General features: G+C 42.4%; 1 protein-coding gene across 2 annotated transcripts in view; it reads right to left on the bottom strand.

Moving 5' to 3' along the window:
• Positions 1-24,831, bottom strand: part of LOC115203744 (volume-regulated anion channel subunit LRRC8A-like) — a 56,099-nt gene extending 31,268 nt beyond the window's left edge. For both annotated transcript variants that reach the window (XM_029768693.1, XM_029768692.1), the window contains exon 1: positions 24,624-24,831. The gene's annotated coding sequence lies outside the window, so the exon portion shown is untranslated. The remainder of the gene's footprint in view (positions 1-24,623) is intronic.
• Between the last annotated feature and the right edge of the window lie 271 nt (positions 24,832-25,102).

Below are 25,102 nucleotides of genomic sequence, written 5' to 3'. Positions count from 1 at the left end.
GGGGATCTCTGGCATGACGTGACATTTTCTAACGCTCCCATAGGCTCTCAGAAGGCGCCAGAAAGCTGAATCGTGGCTTTGCAGCCCATGGCTGAAAAACAGTAGCGCATTTTGATAGTGGTCGATCTGAGGACAATGGGACGGGGCGTGCGTGCCCGAGTCGACTCCATGTTTACTTTCTCTCTCTTTGAACGAAAACCACCACTCCCGGTCGGAATATTATCGCTTTTTTACGAGAAAAATGGCATAAAAATTGATTTTAAACAGCGGTTGACATGCTTCGAAGTACGGTAATGGAATATTTAGACATTTTTTGTCACGAAACACGTCGGGCGCGTGACCCTTATTTACCCTTCGGATAGTGTCTTGAACGCACGAACAAAACGCCGCTATTTGGATATAACTATGGATTATTTGGGACCAAACCAACATTTGTTATTGAAGTAGAAGTCCTGGGAGTGCATTCTGACGAAGAACACCAAAGGTAAGCAAACTTTTCTAATAGTAAATCGGAGTTTGGTGAGTACCACACTTGGTTGGTGTCAAAATAGCTAGCCTGTGATGGCTGGGCTATCTACTTAGAATATTGCAAAATGTGCTTTCACCGAAAAGCTATTTTAAAATCGGACATAGCGAGTGCATAAAGGAGTTCTGTATCTATAATTCTTAAAATAATTGTTATGTTTTTTGTGAACGTTTATCGTGAGTAATTTAGTAAATTCACCGGAAGTGTTCGGTGGGAATGCTAGTCACATGCTAGTCACATGCTAATGTAAAAAGCTGGTTTTTTATATAAATATGAACTTGATTGAACAAAACATGCATGTATTGTATAACATAATGTCCTAAGATTGTCATCTGATGAAGATCATCAAAGGTTAGTGCTGCATTTAGCTTTGGTTTGGGTTTATGTGACATTATATGCTAGCTTGAAAAATGGGTGTCTGATTATTTCTGGCTGGGTACTCTGCTGACATAATCTAATGTTTTGCTTTCGTTGTAAAGCCTTTTTGAAATCGGACAGTGTGGTTAGATTAACGAGAGTCTTGTCTTTAAAATGCTGTAAAATAGTCATATGTTTGAGAAATTGAAGTAATAGCATTTCTAAGGTATTTGAATAACGTGCCACGGGATTCCACTGGCTGTTGAGTAGGTGGGACGCTTGCAATGTTGAAGACAAATCCACTAGTGTTCTATTAGTTTGTGTTTCTTATATCTGCAAACAGCTAGATTGCCTTTTCTTAGCAAATTGGGCCTGAATCTTGTTAGCCGTTAATGCTAATCGCTAACTAGCTAATAAATGTACTGAGTCAGAGCAAACGTAACTAGCTATACAGCCTGATAATACCAGTGATGGTGTAGACCTACAGTACCAGCCAAAAGTTGACACACCTACTCATTCAAGGATTTTTCTTTATGTGTACCACTTCCTACATTGTAGAATAACAATGAAACTATGAAATAACACATATGGAATCATGCAGTAAACAAAAGTGTTAAATCAAAACATATTTTATATTTTATATTCTTCAAAGTAGCCACCCTTTGCCTTGACAGCTTTGCACACTCTTGGCATTATCTCAACCAGCTTAACCTGGAATGATTTTCCAACAGTCTTGAAGGAGTTCCCACATATGTAGAGCACTTGTTGGCTGATTTTTCTTCACTCTGCGGTCCAACTCATCCCAAACCATCTCAATTGGGTTGAGGTCGGGGGATTGTGGAGGCCAGGTCATCTGCAGTACTCCATCACTCTCCTTCTTGGTGAAATTGCCCTTACACAGCCTGGAAGTGTGTTGGGTCATTGTCCTGTTGAAAAACAAATGATAGTGGGACTAAACGCAAACCAGATGGGATGGCGTATCGCTGCAGAATGCTGTGGTAGCCATGCTGTTTAAGTGTGCCTTGAATTCTAAATAAAATCAGTGTCACCAGCAAAGCACCCCCACACCATCATACCTTCCTCCTCCATGCTTCACGGTGGAAACTACACATGCAGAGATCATCTGTTCACCTACACTGTGTCTCACAAAGACAGCGGTTGGAACCAAAAATCGCAAATCTGGACTCATCAGACCAAAGGATAGATTTACACCGGTCTAATGTCCATTGCACGTGTTTCTTGGCCCAAGCAAGTCTCTTCTTCTTATTGGTGTCCTTTAGTAGTGGTTTCTTTGCAACAATTCGACCATGATCGAAGGCTCCCGAGTGGCGCAGCGGTCTAAGGCACTGCATCTCAGTGCCGTGATTGGGAGTCCTATAGGGAAGGCACACAATTGGCCCAGCGTTGTCCGGGTTTGGCCAGGGCAGGCCGTCATTGTAAATAAGAATTTGTTCTTAACTGACTTGCCTAGTTAAATAGGCAAGTCACTATTCTCGTCCGTAACCCCACATATTTATATCAGCATGCAAACACCATGAAGACCAATTTTAATGCTTATTATGGGAAATTCCATCATACTAATGATACCATCATGAAAACAGATCAGTTTGTTCTGGAATACAAAAAATATTTTGGCCGTAATCCTATTTGTAAACTAATTTCCATAGTTATAATAATCCCTACAGCCCAGGGGTTCCAACCTAGATGATTAGGTATTTTTTATTTTTGTATTACAATTTGCGATTGTTTATACCGATCTAAAACAACACATACATCTGCTGTACTTTAGGCTAGAAACAAGCGACTCTGATGCACATGGGAATATCTTTGGTTTGTCTAACATTCAGAAGCTGAGTTACGACCTTCTAAACTCTGAGTCAAAGAAATTGGACTTGGGGAGTAATCTCATACTGTCACTATCAATTGATCAAATCACTATGTAAAAGAGAATATGTATAATTAAATTAAGGGTTCATATAAATTATCAAAAAACATATATTTGGTAGCAGAATAACATTTGGGGAAATCAGGTCTAGACTTAATTTTCCTTATCCATTATTATCATCATCATCATCATTAAATAGCTTGCCTAAAATATGTCAGTCTTTTAAACTACGTACAATTTCAGGAAATTAGCTTCAAAACAACATTTTCCAATGTCCAAAAGGGGGCCTTGGGGAAGAAAGGTTGGGAACCCCTGCTTCAGCCAAATGTTTAGGCTAAGCTTCACCACCAAGTTAGTTCAAACAATTAGGAAGTCATCTTTATGATGCCTTTTACAATAGGCCTACAGCCCAGTCAGCTATTTTCAGGTCAAGCCAGTGTGTGGGTTGCCAGAGTGGTGTGTGTGTGTGGGGGGGTCTACTATATGTCAGGGAAATCCCAGACATCCTGTGAGCAGACAGAGAACACTATGTGTCTCCAAGAACACAGAGGAAGCTGGATGCAGAGGGGAACAGAAACTGACACAGCACACAGATGCTAAAGTAAGCAATAAATGTAACAAATGTATTGTTACAAGACCCCACACAAAAATGAGTAATCATTGTGACTCGAACTTTAAAAACACAAAGTTATAAAAAGGACAAGCCCATCAGGTAGGCAAACTTGACATTGTAAGGAAGGACAGCTTTTGAGAACTTTGGCCTTTAAAAGTAAATTAAGAAAACAGGGGCTGGCTGCAAGAGTGAACATGTTTCTTGCGGTTTACTTTCTGAAGACATATTACTCATTGCGGGAGATTTAATGATAGTATTTATGGGCCAACAGCTAAATGTCATAGACAGCCTGTCTGATTATAATAAAACCAATGCTGAATCCATTAAAATGGCTGGAATGTGTTTTTGCCCGAAAAGGTGGTGTTCCATCTGTTATGTCTAGCTGTTATGTCTGTTATGTGTTCCATCTGTTATGGTGTTCCATCTGTTATGTCTAGCTCAGCTATAGTCAAACTGTATCCTCTTCACCAGTGACATTTTATCTCCCAGACAGCACAGATGTGGAAAAATGTAAGGTTACTTGCGTAACCCTGGTTCTCTGATATTATGAGTGAGATCTCTTCACAAAGACTGCCCACCCTCTCGGAAGTGCCTATCAAAAGTGTTTGTTGGAGACAGACAGGTAAGAGTGGCGAATGAGGTAAAACCCTCACACTTCCATAAAAGGAATAACTCTCCCGCCCTCTGGTTATTCTCAAGCATGCTTTTCTTCCTCATGCTCCTGCGAGCAGGGGAATGCGGTGAGATATCTCATACCATAATATCAAAGAACCAGGGTTATCCTGTCTGGGCTAGGGGGCAGTATTTTCACGGCCGGATGAAAAACGTACCCAATTTAACCTGTTAGGGCTAGGGGGCAGTATTTACACGGCCGGATAAAAAACGTACCCGATTTAATCTGGTTACTACTCCTACCCAGTAACTAGAATATGCATATAATTATTGGCTTTGGATAGAAAACACCCTAAAGTTTCTAAAACTGTTTGAATGGTGTCTGTGAGTATAACAGAACTCATATGGCAGGCAAAAACCTGAGAAGATTCCTTAAAGGAAGTGCCCTCTCTGACAAGATCTTGTTCTTCTTGTCTCTGTTTATTGAAGACTGAGGATCTTTGCTGTAACGTGACACTTCCTACGGCTCCCATAGGCTCTCAGAGCCCGGGAAAAAGCTGAATGATGTCATTCCAGCCCCAGGCTGAAACACATTTGCGCTTTTGGCAAGTGGCCGATAAGAGGATAATGGGCTTAGGCGCGTGCACGAGTCGATCCCGTGCTTTATTTTATTTCGTCTATTTACCTAAACGCAGATTCCCGGTCGGAATATTATCGCTTTTTTACGAAAAAAATGGCATAAAAATTTATTTTAAACAGCGGTTGACATGCTTCGAAGTACGGTAATGGAATATTTAGATTTTTTTTGTCACGAAATGCGCCGTGCTCGTAACCCTTATTTACCATTCGGATAGTGTCTTGAACGCACGAACAAAACGCCGCTGTTTGAACATAACTATGGATTATTTGGGACCAAACCAACATTTGTTATTGAAGTAGAAGTCCTGGGAGTGCATTCTGACGAAGAACACCAAAGGTAATCAAACTTTTCTAATAGTAAATCGGAGTTTGGTGAAGGCTAAACTTGCTGGGTGTCTAAATAGCTAGCCCTGTGATGCCGGGCTATCTACTTAGAATATTGCAAAATGTGCTTTCACCAAAAAGCTATTTTAAAATCAGACATATCGAGTGCATAGAGGAGTAATGTATCTATAATTCTTAAAATAATTGTTATGCTTTTTGTGAACGTTTATCGTGAGTAATTTAGTAAATTGTTAGTAAATTCGCCGGAAGTTTGCGGGGGTATGCTAGTTCTGAACGTCACATGCTAATGTAAAAAGCTGTTTTTTGATATAAATATGAACTTGATTGAACAAAACATGCATGTATTGTATAACATAATGTCCTAGGTGTGTCATCTGATGAAGATCATCAAAGGTTTGTGCTGCATTTAGCTGTCTTCTGGGTTTATGTGACATTATATGCTAGCTTGAAAAATGGGTGTCTGATTATTTCTGGCTGGGTACTCTGCTGACATAATCTAATGTTTTGCTTTCGTTGTAAAGCCTTTTTGAAATCGGACAGTATGGTTAGATTAACGAGAGTATTGTCTTTAAAATGCTGTAAAATAGTCATATGTTTGAGAAATTGAAGTAATAGCATTTCTAAGGTATTTGAATAACGCGCCACAGGATTCCACTGGCTGGTGGGACGATTTGGTGCCACCTACTCTAGAGAGGTTAAACAGGTTACTACTCCGACCCAGAAACTAGAATATGCATATTATTAGTATATGCATATTATTAGTAGATTTGGATGTACAGTCGTCTCAAATAAAACTGTGAAGGACCTCGGCATTACTCTGGACCCTGATCTCTCTTTTGAAGAACATATCAAGACTGTTTCAAGGACAGCTTTTTTCCATCTACGTAACACTGCAAAAATCAGAAACTTTCTGTCCAAAAATGATGCAGAAAAATTAATCCATGCTTTTGTTACTTCTAGGCTGGACTACTGCAATGCTCTACTTTCCGGCTACCCGGATAAAGCACTAAACAAACTTCAGTTAGTGCTAAATACGGCTGCTAGAATCCTGACTAGAACCCAAAAAATTTGATCATATTACTCCAGTGCTAGCCTCCCTACACTGGCTTCCTGTTAAGGCAAGGGCTGATTTCAAGGTTTTACTGCTAACCTACAAAGCATTACATGGGCTTGCTCCTACCTATCTTTCCGATTTGGTCCTGCCGTACATACCTACACGTATGCTACGGTCACAAGACGCAGGCCTCCTAATTGTCCCTAGAATTTCTAAGCAAACGGCTGGAGGTAGGGCTTTCTCCTATAGAGCTCAATTTTTATGGAATGGTCTGCATACCCATGTGAGAGACCCAGACTCAGTCTCAACCTTTAAGTATTTACTGAAGACTTATCTCTTCAGTAGGTCCTATGATTAAGTATAGTCTGGCCCAGGAGTGTGAAGGTGAATGGAAAGGCTGGAGCAACGAACCGCCCTTGCTGTCTCTGCCTTACCGGTTCCCCTCTCTCCACTGGGATTCTCTGCCTCTAACCCTATTACAGGGGCTGAGTCACTGGCTTACTGGTGTTCTTCCATGCCGTCCATGGGAGGGGTGCGTCACTTGAGTGGGTTGAGTCACTGACGTGGTCTTCCTGTCTGGGTTGGCGCCCCCCCCCCCCCTTGGGTTGTGCCGTGGCGGAGATCTTTGTGGGCTATACTCGGCCTTGTCTTAGGACGGTAAGTTGGTGGTTGGAGACATCCCTCTAGTGGTGTGGGGGCTGTGCTTTGGCAAAGTGGGTGGGGTTATATCCTGCCTGTTTGGCCCTGTCCGGGGGTATCATCGGATGGGCCACAGTGTCTTCTGATCCCTCCTGTCTCAGCCTCCAGTATTTATGCTGCAGTAGTTTATGTGTCGGGGGGCTAGGGTCAGTCTGTTACATCTGGAGTATTTCTCTTGTCTTATCCGGTGTCCTGTGTGAATTTAAATATGCTCTCTCTAATTCTCTCTTTCTTTCTTTCTTTCTCTCGGAGGACCTGAGCCCTAGGACCATGCCTCAGGACTACCTGGCATGATGACTCCTTGCTGTCCCCAGTCCACCTGGCCGTGCTGCTGCTCTAGTTTCAACTGTTCTGCCTGCGGCTATGGAACCCTGACCTGTTCACCGGACGTGCTTGTTGCACCCTCGACAACTACTATGATTATTATTATTTGACCATGCAGGTCATTTATGAACATTTTAACATCTTGACCATGTTCTGTTATAATATCCACCCGGCACAGTCAGAAGAGGACTGGCCACCCCTCATAGCCTGGTTCCTCTCTAGGTTTCTTCCTAGGTTTTGGCCTTTATAGGGAGTTTTTCCTGGGGAGTTTTTCCTAGCCACCGTGCTTCTTTCACATGCATTGCTTGCTGTTTGGGGTTTTAGGCTGGGTTTCTGTACAGCACTTTGAGATATCAGCTGATGTACGAAGGGCTATATAAATACATTTTATTTGAAAATTTTATTTGGATAGAAAACACTCTGAAGTTTCTAAAACTGTTTGAATGGTGTCTGTGAGTATAACAGAACTCATATGGCAGGAAAAAACCTGAGAAAAATCAAAGCAGGAAGTGAAAAGTCTGAGAGTTGTAGTTGTTCTTTTGATTCTCTATCAAAGCTACCGTGTCTGTGGGGTGACGTTGCACTTCCTAAGGCTTCCATTGGCTGTCTAAAGCCTTCAGAAAGTGGTTTGAGCATTTTCCTGACTTTTCGTCTCTCGTTCCGCGATCGCGCGTTATGCCTTTGGATAAGTGATCTGTACGCACGAACAAAACGGAGGTATTTCTACATAAATATGGATTATTTCAAAAACAACATTTCTTGTGGAAGTAGCAGTCCTGGGAGTGCATTCTGACAAAGATCAGCAAAGGTAAGAGAATATATCTAATACTAATTCTGAGTTTAGGTTGCCCCGAACTTGGCGGGTGTCTGAATAGCTCACCGTGATGGCTGAGCTATATACTCAGAATATTGAAAAATGTGCTTTCTCCGTAAAGCTATTTTAAAATCTGACACTGCGGTTGCATCTAGGGGTAGTCTATCTATAATTCTTAAAATAATTGTTATATATTTTGTCAACGTTTATGATGAGTATTTTTGTAAATTGATGTGCACATTCAGCGGACGTTTTGGTGGGAATACATTTTCTGAACATCACGCACCAATGTAAAATGCTGTTTTTGGATATAAATATGAACTTTATCGAACAAAACATACATGTATTGTGTAACATAATGTCCTAGGAGTGTCATCTGATGAAGATCGTCAAAGGTTAGTGCTTCATTTAGCTGTGTTTTGGGTTTTATTGACACATGTCCTTGCTTGGAAAATGGCTGTGTGATTATTTTTGTCTATGTACTCTCCTAACATAATCTAATGTTTTGCTTTCGCTGTCAAGCCTTTTTGAAATCGGACAATGTGGTTAGATTAACGAGAAGTTTATCTTTAAAAATGGTGTAAAATAGTTGTATGTTTGAGAAAGTTGAATTATGACATTTTGTTGTTTTTGAATTTGCCACCCTGATATTTCACTGGCTGTGTCCCGCACGCTAGCGTCCCACCTAGCCCATAGAAGTTAAGAAAGTCATCTTTAGTTCTCTTTCAATTATTTGTTTTGATATCTCACATGGGGATATGGCCATCTCCCGTATTGCAAAACATGCTCTCCAAAGCCAGGGAAGTCCCAACATCAGCAACCCTCAGAGGTCCCGAAATGAATGGAGTACGTACCGAAGAGGTGCAGAGACAACCCAACAGGGGAAAAACTTCATAAAGTGAGGGGAAGCCCAATATAAGGCGCATACAATCTCAGTTTAATGAGATATGCTCCAAAAACAGTGCCCAAGAGGTAAACTCCTTTGTAGGAGAGGGACCTTCCAGGCACCTCCAAAGATTATCGCCCCATTATAATGGTTCCCATGATCCGGCAGGATATCGTCGAAATGAGAAGGGCCCAATAAGTGAAGCGCATAACACCCTTGCCCGAGCTCTCCTACAGTCCAAGTAGATGCGAACCGCATGTAATGGACAACAGGGACACCCTTCTAGAGAAGGCAACAGGTGAAAAGCCATAGGCTCCAAGATGCGACAATGGGAAAAAGTCGAACCGGGCCAAAGATAGGGTTAGGTACATTAACCTGAAAAACCCCAGGACAGACTGTGGGCGCGAACAGTGACTGGTAAAGCACAGTCCACACATACGCTTAATGATGCCAAAGGCCATTGTAAAGTGAAAGAAGGAGGAATATTACATCTCCACACTTTCCAGTGGCTAATAGCTGCTGTGAAAGGGTTTTAAGCACAATAGACACGTCCCAGGACGAGCTAAAAGCTCAGGGACTGGGTTTAAGCAAAGTGCCTTGCTTAGAGACTACACAACAGTTATGGATAATCTGTTTCAAGCATCTCTGAACTTTGCTCCATTCATCTTTGCCTTGATCCTGACTAGTCTCCCAGTCCCTGCCGCTAGAAAACTTTACGCCTTGGAAGGCCGAAAAAGTGGCTAAAGTATGTCGTGGAAAATTGCAAGATTATGTTATAATACTTGTATTGCATAATATGTTTATGTGATATACATGTCTATTAGAATGTATTTCTAATAGACTCTAGTGTTGGCAGTTCTTCCCTCAGCTGGGGCTCAGTCACTTGGGGCCCAGAGAGGGGAGAGGTCAGGCTTGTCTTTCACATATCCCTGGTGCTATGCAGCATATCAGAAAGGGAAGAGGACAGGATGAAACATTGTCTTCATATGCGAATGTATCTGTTAAACCATGTGAAGGGATGGCGTGATTAATGGGGAACCAATTGCTTGTCTCCACAATGTCTGTGCGCAAGTCACTCCCTCCTTTGGCATTGGGAGAAGGTGTATGGCAGTGTCTGGAACCATTGTATGTCCTCTCTGATGTTGCACTTATCCTGGGATAGTGTATGACCTAGAGGCTCACTCCCCTCAGTGAGCTTGTCCAGGAGTGGGGTCAAGAGGGGGTTTACTTGAGATGGGAGTATCTAGAGTTGACGATTGATTAATGCCATTGGATAAGGTGGTGTTTTTGTGCTATGAAGTACCAGGAATGGGATTAGAACCTCGTCTTAGGGACCAAACTGAACGATAATTTATAGCGAATGCTATCTGGCTATGGGATACTCCTCTCTCAAGTAAAAGTATTTTTTGTGAACTGTTCCTAAGATCTGTGGTTCATCATGTAGGTTGAGAGGGGTGTATCTTGGCTATAAAATATCTTTGTATTTTTGTGTTGTCACTTTCAATGGTTCATTAAAAATGGCGCATCATTAAAAGGCATTGCTAATGCAAAGCTCTTATTATTAAAAATGTAGTTTAAGTATAACTCTGACTGGTGTGTGAAGTTTGTACCTCTCCTCATTTGGTAATGCAGAAATTAGCCACAAGGACCATAACAAAGATGAACCTTCTCTCACTCCAACAAATCCTGCAAGGAGCATAGGACCATGGAAAACAGAGTGTAGTGAATAACAATCTGTCTAGTCACACCACTTCTCCACAAAAAAACACACCAACTGTGAAAACAGAAAGCTTGCATAAGTGGCTGTCACTCTTTTCCAAGAGTTACAGGCCTGTCTCTTTCCCTTTTTTTCTAAAGAATCTGGGTGAGGGTGGTGAATTGCTTCGTTCGCTAGGGTATAAACCCTGCATGACGATAGCCAGGGTTGGGGAGTAACTGATTAATGCATTCTGATGACAAAAAAATACTTTTAAATTCAGAAACTATGTACTTTTAAATTCAGAAACTAAGACACCTTTCTGTTCTCAATGACATTCAATTCAGCATTGGAAAAAAGGCACAATTTGAAGTTTGTTTCACCTGAGTGAGTCTGACCATAAGTCAGAGATCACGTATCCTTTTTGTCTTCTTTTAATGCATCTTAAGGCAAAAGTAATACAAAAGTAACAGAAAGTTAATGAGATTACATTACTGAGTTTGAGTAATCCAAAAGTTACATCACTGATTACAATTTTGGACAGGTAACTAGTAACGGATTACATTTAGAAAGTAACCTACCCAACCCAGACGATAGCTGCCAGGACTGATCGTAAGCACAGTTGTAACTGCCGACTGAAAAAAAATCACTGGTCATCGAGGAGCTCAAAGACGAAGAAGATATGAATAAGGCATCACCCACTTCTCCTGGGTGTCAGCTCTTCCATCTCTTTGGGATGGGGTTTCCTCAGGCCCTATCGTGTCATCGCTGCAGTAAGTCAGTCTGGATAGATGCGGGAAGCAGGCTGTCTCGGGACAGAGCAACCAGCACCATGATGTAAGACATCAGGCAATATAGCCAAAGGAAGAAGGAAACACCTCCAGCGCATTATTCCTAAACCTGGGCACTAGGACAGCTACATAACTGGTATGTCTTGGCCCTGCTTCATGCAGGAACGTTGTCAAGAGCAACCTTCCTGCACCTTCCCGCTCCTCAGCCACTCGCTCCCGTAAGCTGGGGAGGCAGAGCAGGAAGTTGCGTGAACCAATCGCTTTGTGGACTCGGGAGTACCAGATAGCTGTTTGGGGCTCTGACACCTGTGAGGACGCCGTCAGTCTGTCCCCCCTTTTCCCTAAGATCCAGAAAGTAAAGTAAGGAATAACTGATTGTGCATGTCCAGGCTCAGGGTACCCTTAGCAAGAATCCTGCTAGTGAGGGGCTCTTAGCTTCCCTGAGGCAAAGGCAAACTGGTACTGTGGGGAGCAGTTAATAAAAAATAAAAAATCTGGGCTTGAGTCTTTTCCCGTCATATAGATCCATTGACGGGCGCTGAGCCACTACAGGGGATGGCCACTCGATGTCCAGTCTGGCCGCAGCCGCTTTCAGACATAAAAGAGCCCAAACTTCACTGGAGGTGGTCTGTGGGCCTGAGAGGGTGGGAGAACGGGGTCGTCAGTACCCATCTCCTGCACTATCTCAAGGATCTCCATGATATTAATCCCATCGTGATTCCCCAACTCGCCTTCCCCTGACACTATGTCGTCAGCCATTGAGGGGAGAGAGTCGAGGCTAGTGGGGCGTTAGCTAGCTAGAAGCTACCTTGTGGTGAAGGTGTGCCGTGGCTAGCTCAGTGCTGGCCAAGTTAGCCTTCAGAAAGAGTGCTTCCGCAACCGAAGGTGCCGTGAAGGCTGAGATGGTCTAGTAAACACAACATGTGAATGTTGACGATAAAAGGGTGCTCACAATTCTACCGTGTTGCAGGTAGGGTATGCTAGCAAGGTTAGCTTGCTTCTCAGCAAGGTAGCCAAGTTAGCCTTGCAGAGTGGGCTAATCGAGTCTCAGTAGGTAGCGGAGACTGAGAAGTCAAAACTAAAACCTTCCGGTTAGTACTCAACCTCTCGACAGGGTATGAAGACCTACAGTTGGAGTCGGAAGTTATCCTACAGGGTTCATTTCTGGGTATCCAGTCGATATGAGGCGAGCTAGAGTAGTGAGACCATTCGTGAGGAAGAGAAGCAAGAATAACCAGAGGGTGGGAGAGTGGCTCCTTTTATAGAAGTGAGGGTCTCACCTCATTCGCTACTCTACCTCTGTCTCCAACAGATGCTTTTGATAGGTACTTCCATGAGAATAGGAAGCGAACCCCCACATGTGAGATGTCAAAATTAACAATTCAAAGAGAACGACCCATTTATTAGGAAATTGTTGGGGCCAGGAGTTTTTGCTGATCACGTGACTTGATTAGGGAAAATAATCTCTACCCTGGTCAGGACAAGAGGTCAGAAACACCTTTGTCCTGAGACATTAATACTACTACTACAGTCTACTGGGGAAACCACCCATTTAATAGAACATTCCTCAGGAAATGAAATCATTATTCAGGTACACAAGTCCTCTGCATGTGGACTGTTTAACCCAGACACGCTACTTAATGAAAACATCTCAAACTGAGATCAGAGTGAAGCTTAGAGTGCCTACCCCCAGCAGAACAACCCCTTCCAGTATCACGGACAAATTTCAGACATCAGCTATCTAATCAGTTGAAAGAGATTTCCCGTTTCCTTTTTGTATGTGTGAGGTCAGTTGGGGAGGACTGGGTGTAGACTTTAGTTTCTAGCTCCCTCTCTCCATGTGCACCTCCTCTTCTACCTGCACAAAATAACAGGAAGAGAATAAGGGAGTGTGGTCAATGGAAGCTCACAAAAGAGCCTCATCCAGTCCAAACCAGTCAGACGAAGCCATCTTAAGTCGCTCTATTTCTTTGGATCGCTGCCCTCTCTGACAGTAGCTCCCAGTTTGTCAGAAGTCTAGTTTAAACACTCCGACTGAGACCGAACAACAACAAAAAAGTTTGTTTCTCTCTCTACGCTGCCCCCCCCATCCCCCTCCCCTCTGTAGCACGAACCAAGTAACCTATCAAATAAAGTCTTTGTTTGCACAAATTTCAAGTTGTGGTGGCATGACTTCTACAATTCAGTTGTGTTGTGACAAGGTAGGGGTGGTATACAGAAGATAGCCCTATTTGTTAAAAGACCAAGTCCATATTATGGCAAAACAGCTCAAATAAGCAAAGAGAAACGACAGTCCATCATTATTTTAAGACATGAAGGTCAGTCAATACCAAAAATGTCAAGAACTTTGAAAGTTTCTCCAAGTGCAGTTGCAAAAACCAAATCTAATTTTATTGGTCACATACACATGGTTATCAGATGTTATTGCGAGTGTAGCAAAATGCTTGTGCTTCTAGTTCTGACAGTGCAGCAATATCTAACCAGTAATATCTAACAATTCCACAACAAATGCCTAATACACACAGATCTAAGTAAAGGAATGGAATAAGAATATATAAATATATGGATGAGCAATGAACGAGCGGAATAGGCTAAGATGCAATAGATAGTATAGAATACAGTATATACATATGAGATGAGTAATGCAAGATATGTAAACATTATTAAAGTGACATTATTAGAGTGGCTAATGATTTAAAGTCTGTATGTAGGCAGCAGCCTCTCTGTGCTAGTGATGGCTATTTAAAACATCTGATGGCCTTGAGATAGAAGCTGTTTTTCAGTCTCTCGGTCCCAGCTTTGATGCACCTGCACTGACCTCACCTTCTGGATGGTAGCGGGGTGAACAGGCAGTGGCTCAGGTGGTTATTGTCCTTGATGATCTTTTTGGCCTTCCTGTGACATCGGGTGCTGTAGGTGTCCTGGAGGGCAGGTAGTTTGCCCCCGGTGATGCGTTGTGCAGACCTCACTACCCTCTGGAGAGCCTTACGGTTGTGGGCGGAGCAGTTGCCGTACCAGGCGGTGATACAGCCTAACAGGATGCTCTCAAATGTGCATCTGTTAAAATTTGTGAGGGTTTTAGGTAACATGCCAAACTTCTTCAGCCTCCTGAGGTTGAAAAGGCGCAGTTGCACCTTCTTCACCACACGGTCTGTGTGGGTGGACAATTTCAGTTTGTCAGTGATGTGTACGCCGAGGAATTTAAAACATCTTTCCACCTTCTCCACTGCTGTCCTGTCGATGTGGGTAGAGGGATGCTCCCTCTGCTGTTTCCTGAAGTCCACGATCATCTCCTTTGTTTTGCTGACATTGAGTGAGGTTAACCTCTATGGGCTAGGTGGGACGCTTGTCCCACCTACTCAACAGCCAGTGTAATCCTGTGGCGCGATATTCAAATACCTTAGAAATGCTATTACTTCAATTTCTCAAACATATGACTATTTTACACCATTTTAAAGACAAGACTCTCATTAATCTAACCACACTGTCCAATTTCAAAAAGGCTTTACAACGAAAGCAAAACATTAGATTATGTCAGCAGAGTACCCAGCCAGAAATAATCAGACACCCATTTTTCAAGCTAGCATATAATGTCACATAAACCCAAACCACAGCTAAATGCAGCACTAACCTTTGATGATCTTCATCAGATGACACACCTAGGACATTATGTTATACAATACATGCATGTTTTGTTCAATCCAGTTCATATTTATATCAAAAACCAGCTTTTTACATTAGCATGTGACTAGCATGTGACTAGCATTACCACCGAATACTAAATTACTCACGATAAACGTTCACAAAAAAACATAACAATTATTTTAAGAATTATAGATGCAGAACTCCTCTATGCACTCGCTATGTCCGATTTTAAAATAGCTTTTCGGTGAAAGCACATTTTGCAATATTCTAAGTAGATAGCCCGGCATCACAGGGCTAGCTATTTAGACACCCACCAAGTTTAGCCATCACCAAAGTCAGATTTACTATAAGAAAAATGTTATTACCTTTGCTGTTCTTCGTCAGAATGCACTCCCAGGACTTCTACTTCAATAACAAATGTTGGTTTGGTCCCAAATAATCCATAGTTATATCCAAATAGCGGCGTTTTGTTTGTGCGTTCAAGACACTATCCGAAGGGTAAATAAGGGTCACGCGCCCGACGCGTTTCGTGACAAAAAATGTCTAAATATTCCATTACCGTACTTCGAAGCATGTCAACCGCTGTTTAAAATCAATTTTTATGCCATTTTTCTCGTAAAAAAGCGATAATATTCCGACCGGGATTGGTGGTTTTCGTTCAAAGAGAGAGAAAGTAAACATGGAGTTGACTCAGGAACGCGCGCCCCGTCCCATTGTCCTCAGATCGACCACTATCAAAATGCGCTACTGTTTTTCAGCCATGGGCTGCAAAGCCACGATTCAGCTTTCTGGCGCCTTCTGAGAGCCTATGGGAGCGTTAGAAAATGTCACGTCATGCCAGAGATCCCCTGTTTTTGTTAGAGATGATCAATAAGGCCATGAAATGGTCAGAGAGAGCGCTTCCTGTTTGGAATCTTCTCAGGTTTTGGCCTGCCAAATGAGTTCTGTTATACTCACAGACACCATTCAAACAGTTTTAGAAACTTTAGGATGTTTCCTATCCAAATCAAACAATTATATGCATATTCTAGTTACTGGGCAGGAGTAGTAACCAGATTAAATCGGGTACGTTTTTTATCCGGCCGTGCAAATACTGCCCCCTAGCCCCAACAGGTTAATTTCCTGACACCACACTCCGAGAGCCTTCACCTCCTCCCTGTAGGCTGTCTCGTCGTTGTTGGTAATGAAGCCTACTACTGTTGTGTCGTCTGAAAACTTGATGATTGAGTTGTACGCGTGCATGGCCACGCAGTCATGGGTGAACAGGGAGTACAGAAGGGGGCTGAGCATGCACCCTGTTGGGGCCCCAGGATCAGCGAAGTGAAGATGTTGTTTCCTACCTTCACCACCTGGGGGCGGCCCGTCAGGAAGTCCAGGACCCAATTGCACAGGGCGGGGTTGAGACTAGGGATGCACCGATATGACATTTTTGGCCAGTACCGATATCCAATATTTTCCTTGCCAAATAAAAACCGATACCGATAACCGATATTTAACATTTTATCGGCCATTTAAGCATTCTAGTACAGTTAAATAGTTGAAACACACACACTGACCAAAAAGTTATTTTGTTGGCATTTACGTATGTCCCCATTACCAGTAAAGCATAATCAAAACCTATTTTTTTCCACTTACTTGCTGTGCTGTTTTGTTGTTCATTTGTTCAGTCTCAACCAGGATTTCATTATACATGTCAAGCAGTGAAGTTTCAGCTGTCTGTCCGTGGCCTTTCTTCCTCGGTTCGCACTGTCACTGTGTCCGTTTCCATCTTGTCCAGCTGTGTCTAACATTTCATGTAAACCATGTTTCTTGTGTGCATTGAAGTAGAGGTCCTTGTACCTAGCATCGAGCATGGTGGCGACACAGTAAAGAGGCTCAGAGAGAATGGCACGAATAACTTGTTCACAGCCTTGAGAACTTTTGCCTTGAGACCTTTTTAACCCTACTGTCTGTGTCGGCAGTTTTGTTGAGCAGGCGTTTCAATGCCATGACAGAGGGTATTACGTCCGCTGCAGACGCAGTTGATTAGCTTATTTCTCCAGTCAGTTGTTCGAATGGAGCTAGGAGTATGTTCATGTTTCTAAGTTTCAAACATGTTCTCAAATGCCATTGAAATGGCAGCAGCGGTATGAGAACAAGCACATTCTTGAGCATACAATACGGTTTTTCTCAGTATGAAATCCTTGTCAACCCACTGTGCTGTCAGACTCAGCATGCTCAAGGGGCTGACATCTCTGGTCCAAATGTCAGTTGTGAAGCTAAAAGCAGTGATGCCCATAGCAAGTAGCTCATGGATGTGCGTTTCAACAATACTATGTAACTCCGGTAGGGCAACATCTGAAAAATAGCGCCTACTTGGTAGTGTGTTTTCCCGGGGCCCGAGGTGCTTGACCAATCGGCGAAAGCCAACATCATCCATGACAGAGAATGGTTGATTGTCAAGGTCAATGAATTCCATTATCTTGGCCTTAATGGATGTCGCCTTTGAGTTGTCTCACTGAAAATGTCTTACTCTTTCAAATGACTGCTCGACTTGAACTTGTTTAGTTGTTGGAAGTGTGTGCTTAGTATTTTTCTGCTTTTGTTCTGTGTAGCACTGTATTTTTGTGGCGTCATTACATCATCTACCTATGTCTATATAGGTATGCACGTCAGCTTTTACATCGGTTTTGCACATTGGTGATAAACTAGACATTGGGCCGATGCTCGCATTTTTAGAAATATATCATGCATCCCTAGTTGAGACGCAGGGCCTCAAGATCAGTGATGACCTTGGAGGGCACTATGGTGTTGAATGCTGTAGTCAATGAACAGCATTCTTGCATAGGTATTCCTCTTGTCCAAATGGGATAGGGCAGTGTGCAGTGTGATAACGATGTTGTCGTCTGTGAACCTATTTGGGCGGTAAGCAAATTGAAGTGGGTCTAGGGTGACAAGTAAGATGGAGGTGATATGATCCTTGACTAGTCTCTCAAAGCACTTCCTGATGACAGAAGTGAGGGCTATGGGGCGATAGTCATTTAGTTCAGTTACCTTTGCATTCTTGGGTACAGAACAATGGTGGCCATCTTGAAGCATGTGGAGACAGCAGACTGGGATAGGTGGAGATTGAATATGTCCGTAAACACATCAGCCAGCTGGTCTGTGCATGCTCTGAGGACGTGGATAGGGATGCCGTCTGGGCCGGAAGCCTTGTGAGGCTTAACATGTTTAAATGTCTTAATCACGACGGCCACAGAGAAGGAGAGCCCACAGTCCTTGGTAGAGGGCCGCGTCGGTGGCACTGTACTATCCTCAAAGCGGGCAAAGAAGGTGTTTAGTTTGTCTGGAAACAAGACGTCGGTGTCCATGATGTGGCTGGTTTTCCTTTTGTGGTCCGTGATTGTCTGTAGACCCTGCCACATACGTTGTGTCTGAGCAGTTGAATTGCGACTACACTGTCTCTTAACTGACATTTTGCTTGTTTGATTGCCTTGCAGAGGGAATAACTACACAGTTTGGCCATATTCCCAGTCGCCTTGCCATGGTTAAATGCAGTGGTACGCGCTTTCAGTTTTGTGCGAATGCTGCCATCTATCCACGGTTTCTGGTTAGGGTAGGTTTTAATAATAGTAGTGGGTACAACAACTCCTATACACTTCCTTATAAAAACTCACTCACAGAATCAGTGTATACGTCAATATTATTCTCTGAGGGTACCTGAAACATATCCCAGCCCGCGTAATCAAAACAATCTTGAAGCGTGGATTCCGACTGGTCAGACTAGCGTTGAATAGTCCTTAGCACGGGTACTTCCTGTTTGAGTTTCTGCTTATAGGAAGGGAGGAGCAAAATGGTCAGATTTTCCGAAATGAGGGCGGGTGAGCATTGTGGAAGTCAGAGTAACAGTATTCCAGTGTTTTTCCCAGTGCCAAGTGCTACAGTCGACATGCTGATAGAATTTAGGTAGCCTTGTTCTCAAATTTGCTTTGTTAAAATCCCCAGCTACAATAAATGCAGCCTCAGGATATATGGTTTCCAGTTTGCATAAAGTCCAGTGAAGTTCCTTGAGGGCCGTTGTGGTATCGGCTTGAGGGGGGATATACACAGCTGTTACAATAACCGAAGAGAGTTCTCTTGGGAGATAATACGGTCAGCATTTGATTGTGAGGAACTGTAGGTCAGGTGAACAAAAAGGACTTGAGTTTCTGTATGTTTTTACAATTACACCATGAGTCATCAATCATGAAACATACACCCCTGCCCTTCTTCTTCCCGGAGAGATGCTTATTCCTGTCGGCGCGACGCACTGAGAATCCAGGTGGCTGTACCAACTCCGACAGCATATCCCGAGAGAGCCATGCTTCCGTGAAACAGAGTATGTTAAAATCCCTGATGTCAATCTGGAAAGCAACCCTTGTCCTGATTTTGTCGACCTTGTTATCTAGGGACTGGACATTAGCGAGTAATATACCCGAAAGTGGCGGGTGGTGTGTGCGCCTCCGAAGTCTGACTAGAAGACCGCTCCATTCTCCCTCTTCTCCGGCGGCGTTATTTTGGGTCGGCCTCTGGAATCAGTTCAAACGCCCTTGGCTGGAGAGGACAAAGGATCTGCGTCGGGAAAGTCGTATTCCTGGTGCTGGTAAGTTGACGTCGCTCTGATATCCAATAGTTCTTCCTGGATGTATGCAATAACACTTAAGATTTTCTAGGCTAACAATGTAAGAAATAATACAAAAAAATAAAAAATACGGCAAAGTTTCCTAAGAACTAGAAGCGAGGCAGCACTCTCTGTCGGCGCCATCTTTCACAACCATCAAGCGCTATGATGAAACTGGCTCTCATGAGGACCGCCACAGGAATGGAAGACCCAGAGTTACCTCTGCTGCAGAGTATACGTTCATTACAGTTAGAGACCTCAGAAATTGCAGCCCAAATAAATGCTTCAGCGTAACAGACACATCTCAACATCAACTGTTCAGTGGAGACTGATGAATCAGGCCTTCATGGTCGAATTGCTGCCAAGAAACCACTACTAAAGGACACCAATAATGATAAGAAAGTCGCTTGGGCCAAGAAACACTTGCAATGGACATTAGAACAGTGGAAATCTGTCCTTTGGTCTGATGAGTCCAAATTAGATTTTTGGTTCCAACCGCCATGTCTTTGTGAGATGCAGAGTAGGTGAACGGATGATCTCCGCATGTGTGGTTCCCACTGTGAAGCATGGATGTGGAGGTGTGATGGTATGGGGGTGCTTTGCTGGTGACACGGTCTGTGATTTATTTAAAATTCAAGGCACACTTAACCAGCATGGCTACCACACCATTTTGCAGCCATACGCCATCCCATCTGGTTTGGGCTTAGTGGGACTATCATTTGTTTTTCAACAGGACAATGAGCCAACACACCTCCAGGCTGTGTAAGGGCTATTTGACCAAGAAAGAGAGTGATGGAGTGCTGCATCAAATGACCTGGCCTCCACAATCCGCCGACCTCAACCAAATTGTGATAGTTTGGGATGAGTTGGACCACAGAGTGAAGGAAAAGCAGCCAACAAGTGCTCAGCATATGTGGGAACTCCAGGTGAAGCTGGTTGAGAGAATGCCAAGAGTGTGCAAAGCTGTCATCAAGGCAAAGGGTGGCTATTTGAAGAATCTCAAATATAAAATATATTTTGATATGTTTAACACTTTTTTGGTTACTAAATGATTCCATATGATTCCATATGTTCTTTCATAGTGTTGATGTCTTCACTATTATTCTACAATGTAGAAAATAGTAAAAATAAAGAAAAACCCTGAACGAGTAGGTGTTCTAAAACTTTGACCGGTAGTGTACAGTGGCAAGAAAAAGTATGTGAACCCTTTGGAATTATCTGGATGTCTGCTTAAATTGGTCATACAATTTGATCTGATCTTCATCTACTCACAACAATAGACAAACACAGTCTGCTTAAACTAATAACACACAAACAATTATAAGTTATGTCTTTATTGAACACGCCGTGTAAAAATTCATAGTGCAGGGTGGAAAAAGTATGTGAACCCTTGTTTTAGTTCAGCAATATTCTTGTGATGTCGGGTGTGAACTGCTCTCGAGGTCATGCCACAGCATCTCAATCGGGTTGAGGTCAGGACTCTGACTGGGCCATTTCAGAAGGCGTATTTTCTTATGTTGAAGCCATTCTGTTGATTTTACTTCTGTGTTATGGGTCATTGTCCCGTTGCGTCACCCAACTTCTGTTGACCTTCAATTGACGGACAGATAGCCTTACATTCTCCTGCAAAAAGTATTGAGAAACTTGGGAATTTATTTTTCTGTCGATTATAGCAAGCTGTCCAGGCCCTGAGGCAGCAAAGCAGACCCAAACCATGATGCTCCCTCCACCATACTTTACAGTTAGGATGAGGTTTTGATGTTGGTGTGCTGTGCCTTTTTTTCTCCACACATATTGTTGTGTGTTCCTTCCAAACAACTCAACTGTAGTTTCATCTGTCCACAGAATATTTTGGAACATCCAGGTGCTCTTTTGCGAACTTCAGATGTGCAGCTATGTTTTTTTTGGACAGCAGTGGCTTCTACCGTGGTGTCCTACCATGAACACCATTCTTGTTTAGTGTTTTACATATCGTAGACTCGTCAACAGAGATGTTAACATGTTCCAGAGATTTCTGTAAGTCTTTAGCTGACACTAGGATTCTTCTTAACCTCATTGAGCATTCTGCGCTGTGCTCTTGGAGTCATCTTTGAAGGACGGCCAGTTCTAGGGAGAGTAGCAACAGTGCTGAACTTTCTCCATTTATAGACAATTTGTCTTACCGTGGACTGATGAACATCAAGGCTTTTAGAGATACTTTTGTAACCCTTTCCAGCTTTATGCAAGTCAACAATTCTTAATCTTAGGTCTTCTGAGATCTCTTTTGTTTGAGGCATGGTTCACATCAGGCAATGCTTCTTGTGAATAGCAAACTCAAATTTTGTGAGTGTTTTGTATAGGGCAGGGCAACTCTAACCAACATCTCCAATCTCATCTCATTGATTGGACTCCAGGTTAGCGGACTCCTGACTCCAATTATCTTTTGGAGAAGTCATTAGCCTAGGGGTTCACATACTTTTTCCAACCTACACTGTGAATGTTGAAATTATGTATTCAGTATAGACTAGAAAAATACAATCATTTGTGTGTTATTAGTTTAAGCACACTGTGTGTGCCTATTGTTGTGACTTAAATGAAGGTCAGATCAAATGTTATGACCAATTTATATAGAAATCCAGGTCATTCCAAAGGGTCCACATACTTTTTCTTGCCACTGTGTGTGTAATCTCCAAAAATGTCAGACAGAATTATAATCACATGGTGAAGCCTTGCCTGATTGAACTGCAACATAACTTTACCACATCAGTGTTTCCCTGACTGTTGCCTGACATAGTATTCAAGTAGGCAGGTAGAGAGCTTTAGGCTTACCTGCCACCGCTCCTGAATCTTCATTTAAGTTATTCCCCAGGTAGATTGATCGACATAGTCTGATCGTCTGGGCTACAGAAATCTGAAAGCATACATCTAACAGAACGGTCCTTGTGTAGAAATGGGGGTACAGGAGAATAGTAATGCCCAGCTGAACACTGGACGGTAATGCATTTCAGTAAGAGATTACCTGAGTCTGTTTTAGGTCTCCCTCCAGAAAAAACAAAGATGATGACCAGTCTGTTAAATAGTATGGCTTGTTTTATGTAAGGCTTTGAGGAGAGGAGTAAAATAAGAGACTTTGGTGGCCGGTTTTCAGATCCTACCCTCAGCCTTATGTAGGTAGTGAGTCAGTGCTCCCACCTTCTGAAGACAAAGCTACCATTGTCCGGGCAGGGCTGCTTTGTCCAGGCAGTGTTGACTGGCATACATTAGAAAAAGGGCCAAACATAGAAATATAATTACTAGAAGGCCCGTCACCACTGCGATTTGTATGTACCATGATGGGTACACTAATTGGAGATGCTAGTTCTAATAATTATATTTCTATGGGGCCAAACCTGAGCCAAATTTATATCCCTGAGTCAAGGCCAAATAACCTCCTCCAAGGGCATTACCGCTCTTTACCTGGAACTACAGGGAGTCATTCTTAGAGAAAATATCAAATGGTCCCTGTGAAAATTGGGAACAAATACCATCCCTCTTTAAAAGAGCATTAAGATGTTGAGTGATCCAAGGACAGCTGAGACACTTGACATTTAAAAAAATGACATTTGATTTACAAACATGGTGGTGCGTAGCAGACAAACAAGCATTTGTTAGCACCCTAATCAACACCAAGTACTCCACAAAGAAGTTACAGGGCAAGTTGTTTGTAACAGTTTTACACACAGGGTAATTACATTACGTGTCCCTCTTTATGTCAGCCTTGTAAAAGAGATGTTGACTTTCTTCAACAATGTTTTGAAAGTAGACCAAGGCTGAGACAGTAGCACAGTCCACTGCAGAGGATTAGCATGAGGGCTATTTGTGTTTGTTATGATCTGGTGAGTAACTTCAAAAATAACACTTTGCAGAACATTCCAGTGACCTCACAGATGTCCAGCCCCGGGGACAGACAGTGTCACAGAGAGACAAGATGATGTCATCATTTTATGTCAGGGCATTTATGCTCAGGTGTTATAATTGGGTGGAGGGGGGGGACATGTAGTGGTGGCCGTTTCTTTTGGAATAAATAGCAATTTTGTGAACAGTTTCACCTCTCTGAAATAAAAATACTCCAATTTAGCCTCGATGTCCAACTCACATACAGGGTTCTGATGGCATCAATGTGATGTGTACATTTCATTTATAATTTTCTCCATGAGGTTCAGTGGACAATGTTAAGTGGCCTGGCTGGCAGTCCTATATCATGTTCTGGAGAGTAGCCTACCTGAGGTGCCCCCAGGGAAGGTAAAATGCCAACAGACAGCAGAATATTGCTTTTGGCACTAGAGCCAACTAACGCTAACTAGCAAAACATTATTACATTTTTTTTACAAATCAATACTTGGAGTCAAAGTATGGATATGTCGTCCAAAATAATATCGCGAAATGTAACTGTATACATTCTTCCCCCATCACTATCCAAATCCATTATTTGTAGAAATGCAATCGCATATGTTGCCAACTGATGTGTTATTACATACTGCAGATAATCCAAGACAGGTGAGCATTTGAAGGCCCACTCAATATGTGCTTCTGTGTGCCATTGTTTGAGCTCCCTTTATTTACCTGTTATTAGCTTTTTTAACAATACATGTTGTAAGGCCTACTTTACATTTTTCCAAATAATCATTCCATATTGAAATATCATCCCATTACATTAATTAACAAGTGTATATCCAGAAATCATTATTTATCGTCACTAACATTTTATCCACATTGCAACGATTTATAGGAAAGTGATATACAATTGCCTAGCTAGACTGGTGTAACATTAAATCCCTGTGAAATCATAAAAAGACTAACAGCGTAAATGCGTGTGCCAGGTGCCGGTTGAATGGCACGTGTTATGGCTCCAACAAAATGCACACGCTGATAATGAAGCAATAAGCCACAAAATACAGTTTAAGCTTATATATATTTATATATATATAAAGTCGTTTCGTGTCTATAACAAAGGTAGAATTACGTTATCACCGAGTCTTTGTTGGATTCCCAAACAACACCCCGGTGACGCTGTTACGATGTCATACACAGGAGTATACATTTTTCTCTGAACATCATAATGTATAAAGTCCTTACTCACCTAATTTGTTACAGTAACTGTCTTTATCCTCTTCCGCACATAATTGAAACATTTCGTATTGTTTCACAGAGGGGCAATGTTAAGGTTCACACTAACCATCCGCAGCACGTGTGTGTCGTGAGAAACATTAGCATATAGTGGAATCGGCGGTTCGCCTTCAAAATAAAAGTCTGCAATTGAAACTGATGCAAACGGATAAAAAGTCAAAACATGCCACAATTGGACTATAATTATATACAAATGAACATGATACAATTATTAGTCAATTTGAACCCCCAAAAAGTAGAAATCAGTTGAAATCACACTGGGGGTGTATTTCAATTCAGAATTTCATTGGGGGCATACTTATATGCACTGTACAGACTAACCTATGGATTGTGCACCCATGAAATGGGATATCAGCCACTCAGTGACACCCACAGAATACAACTATGTAGAATTTACACAAATATTAGTGTTTTAGCTCTTATTGCAAGACT

The sequence above is a fragment of the Salmo trutta genome, chromosome 12 (assembly GCF_901001165.1).
Source record: "Salmo trutta chromosome 12, fSalTru1.1, whole genome shotgun sequence".
In the NCBI taxonomy this organism is placed as follows: Eukaryota; Metazoa; Chordata; class Actinopteri; order Salmoniformes; family Salmonidae; genus Salmo; species Salmo trutta.
Note: the sequence above shows the minus strand (reverse complement) of the source record. Positions and strands in the feature narration are given on the sequence as shown.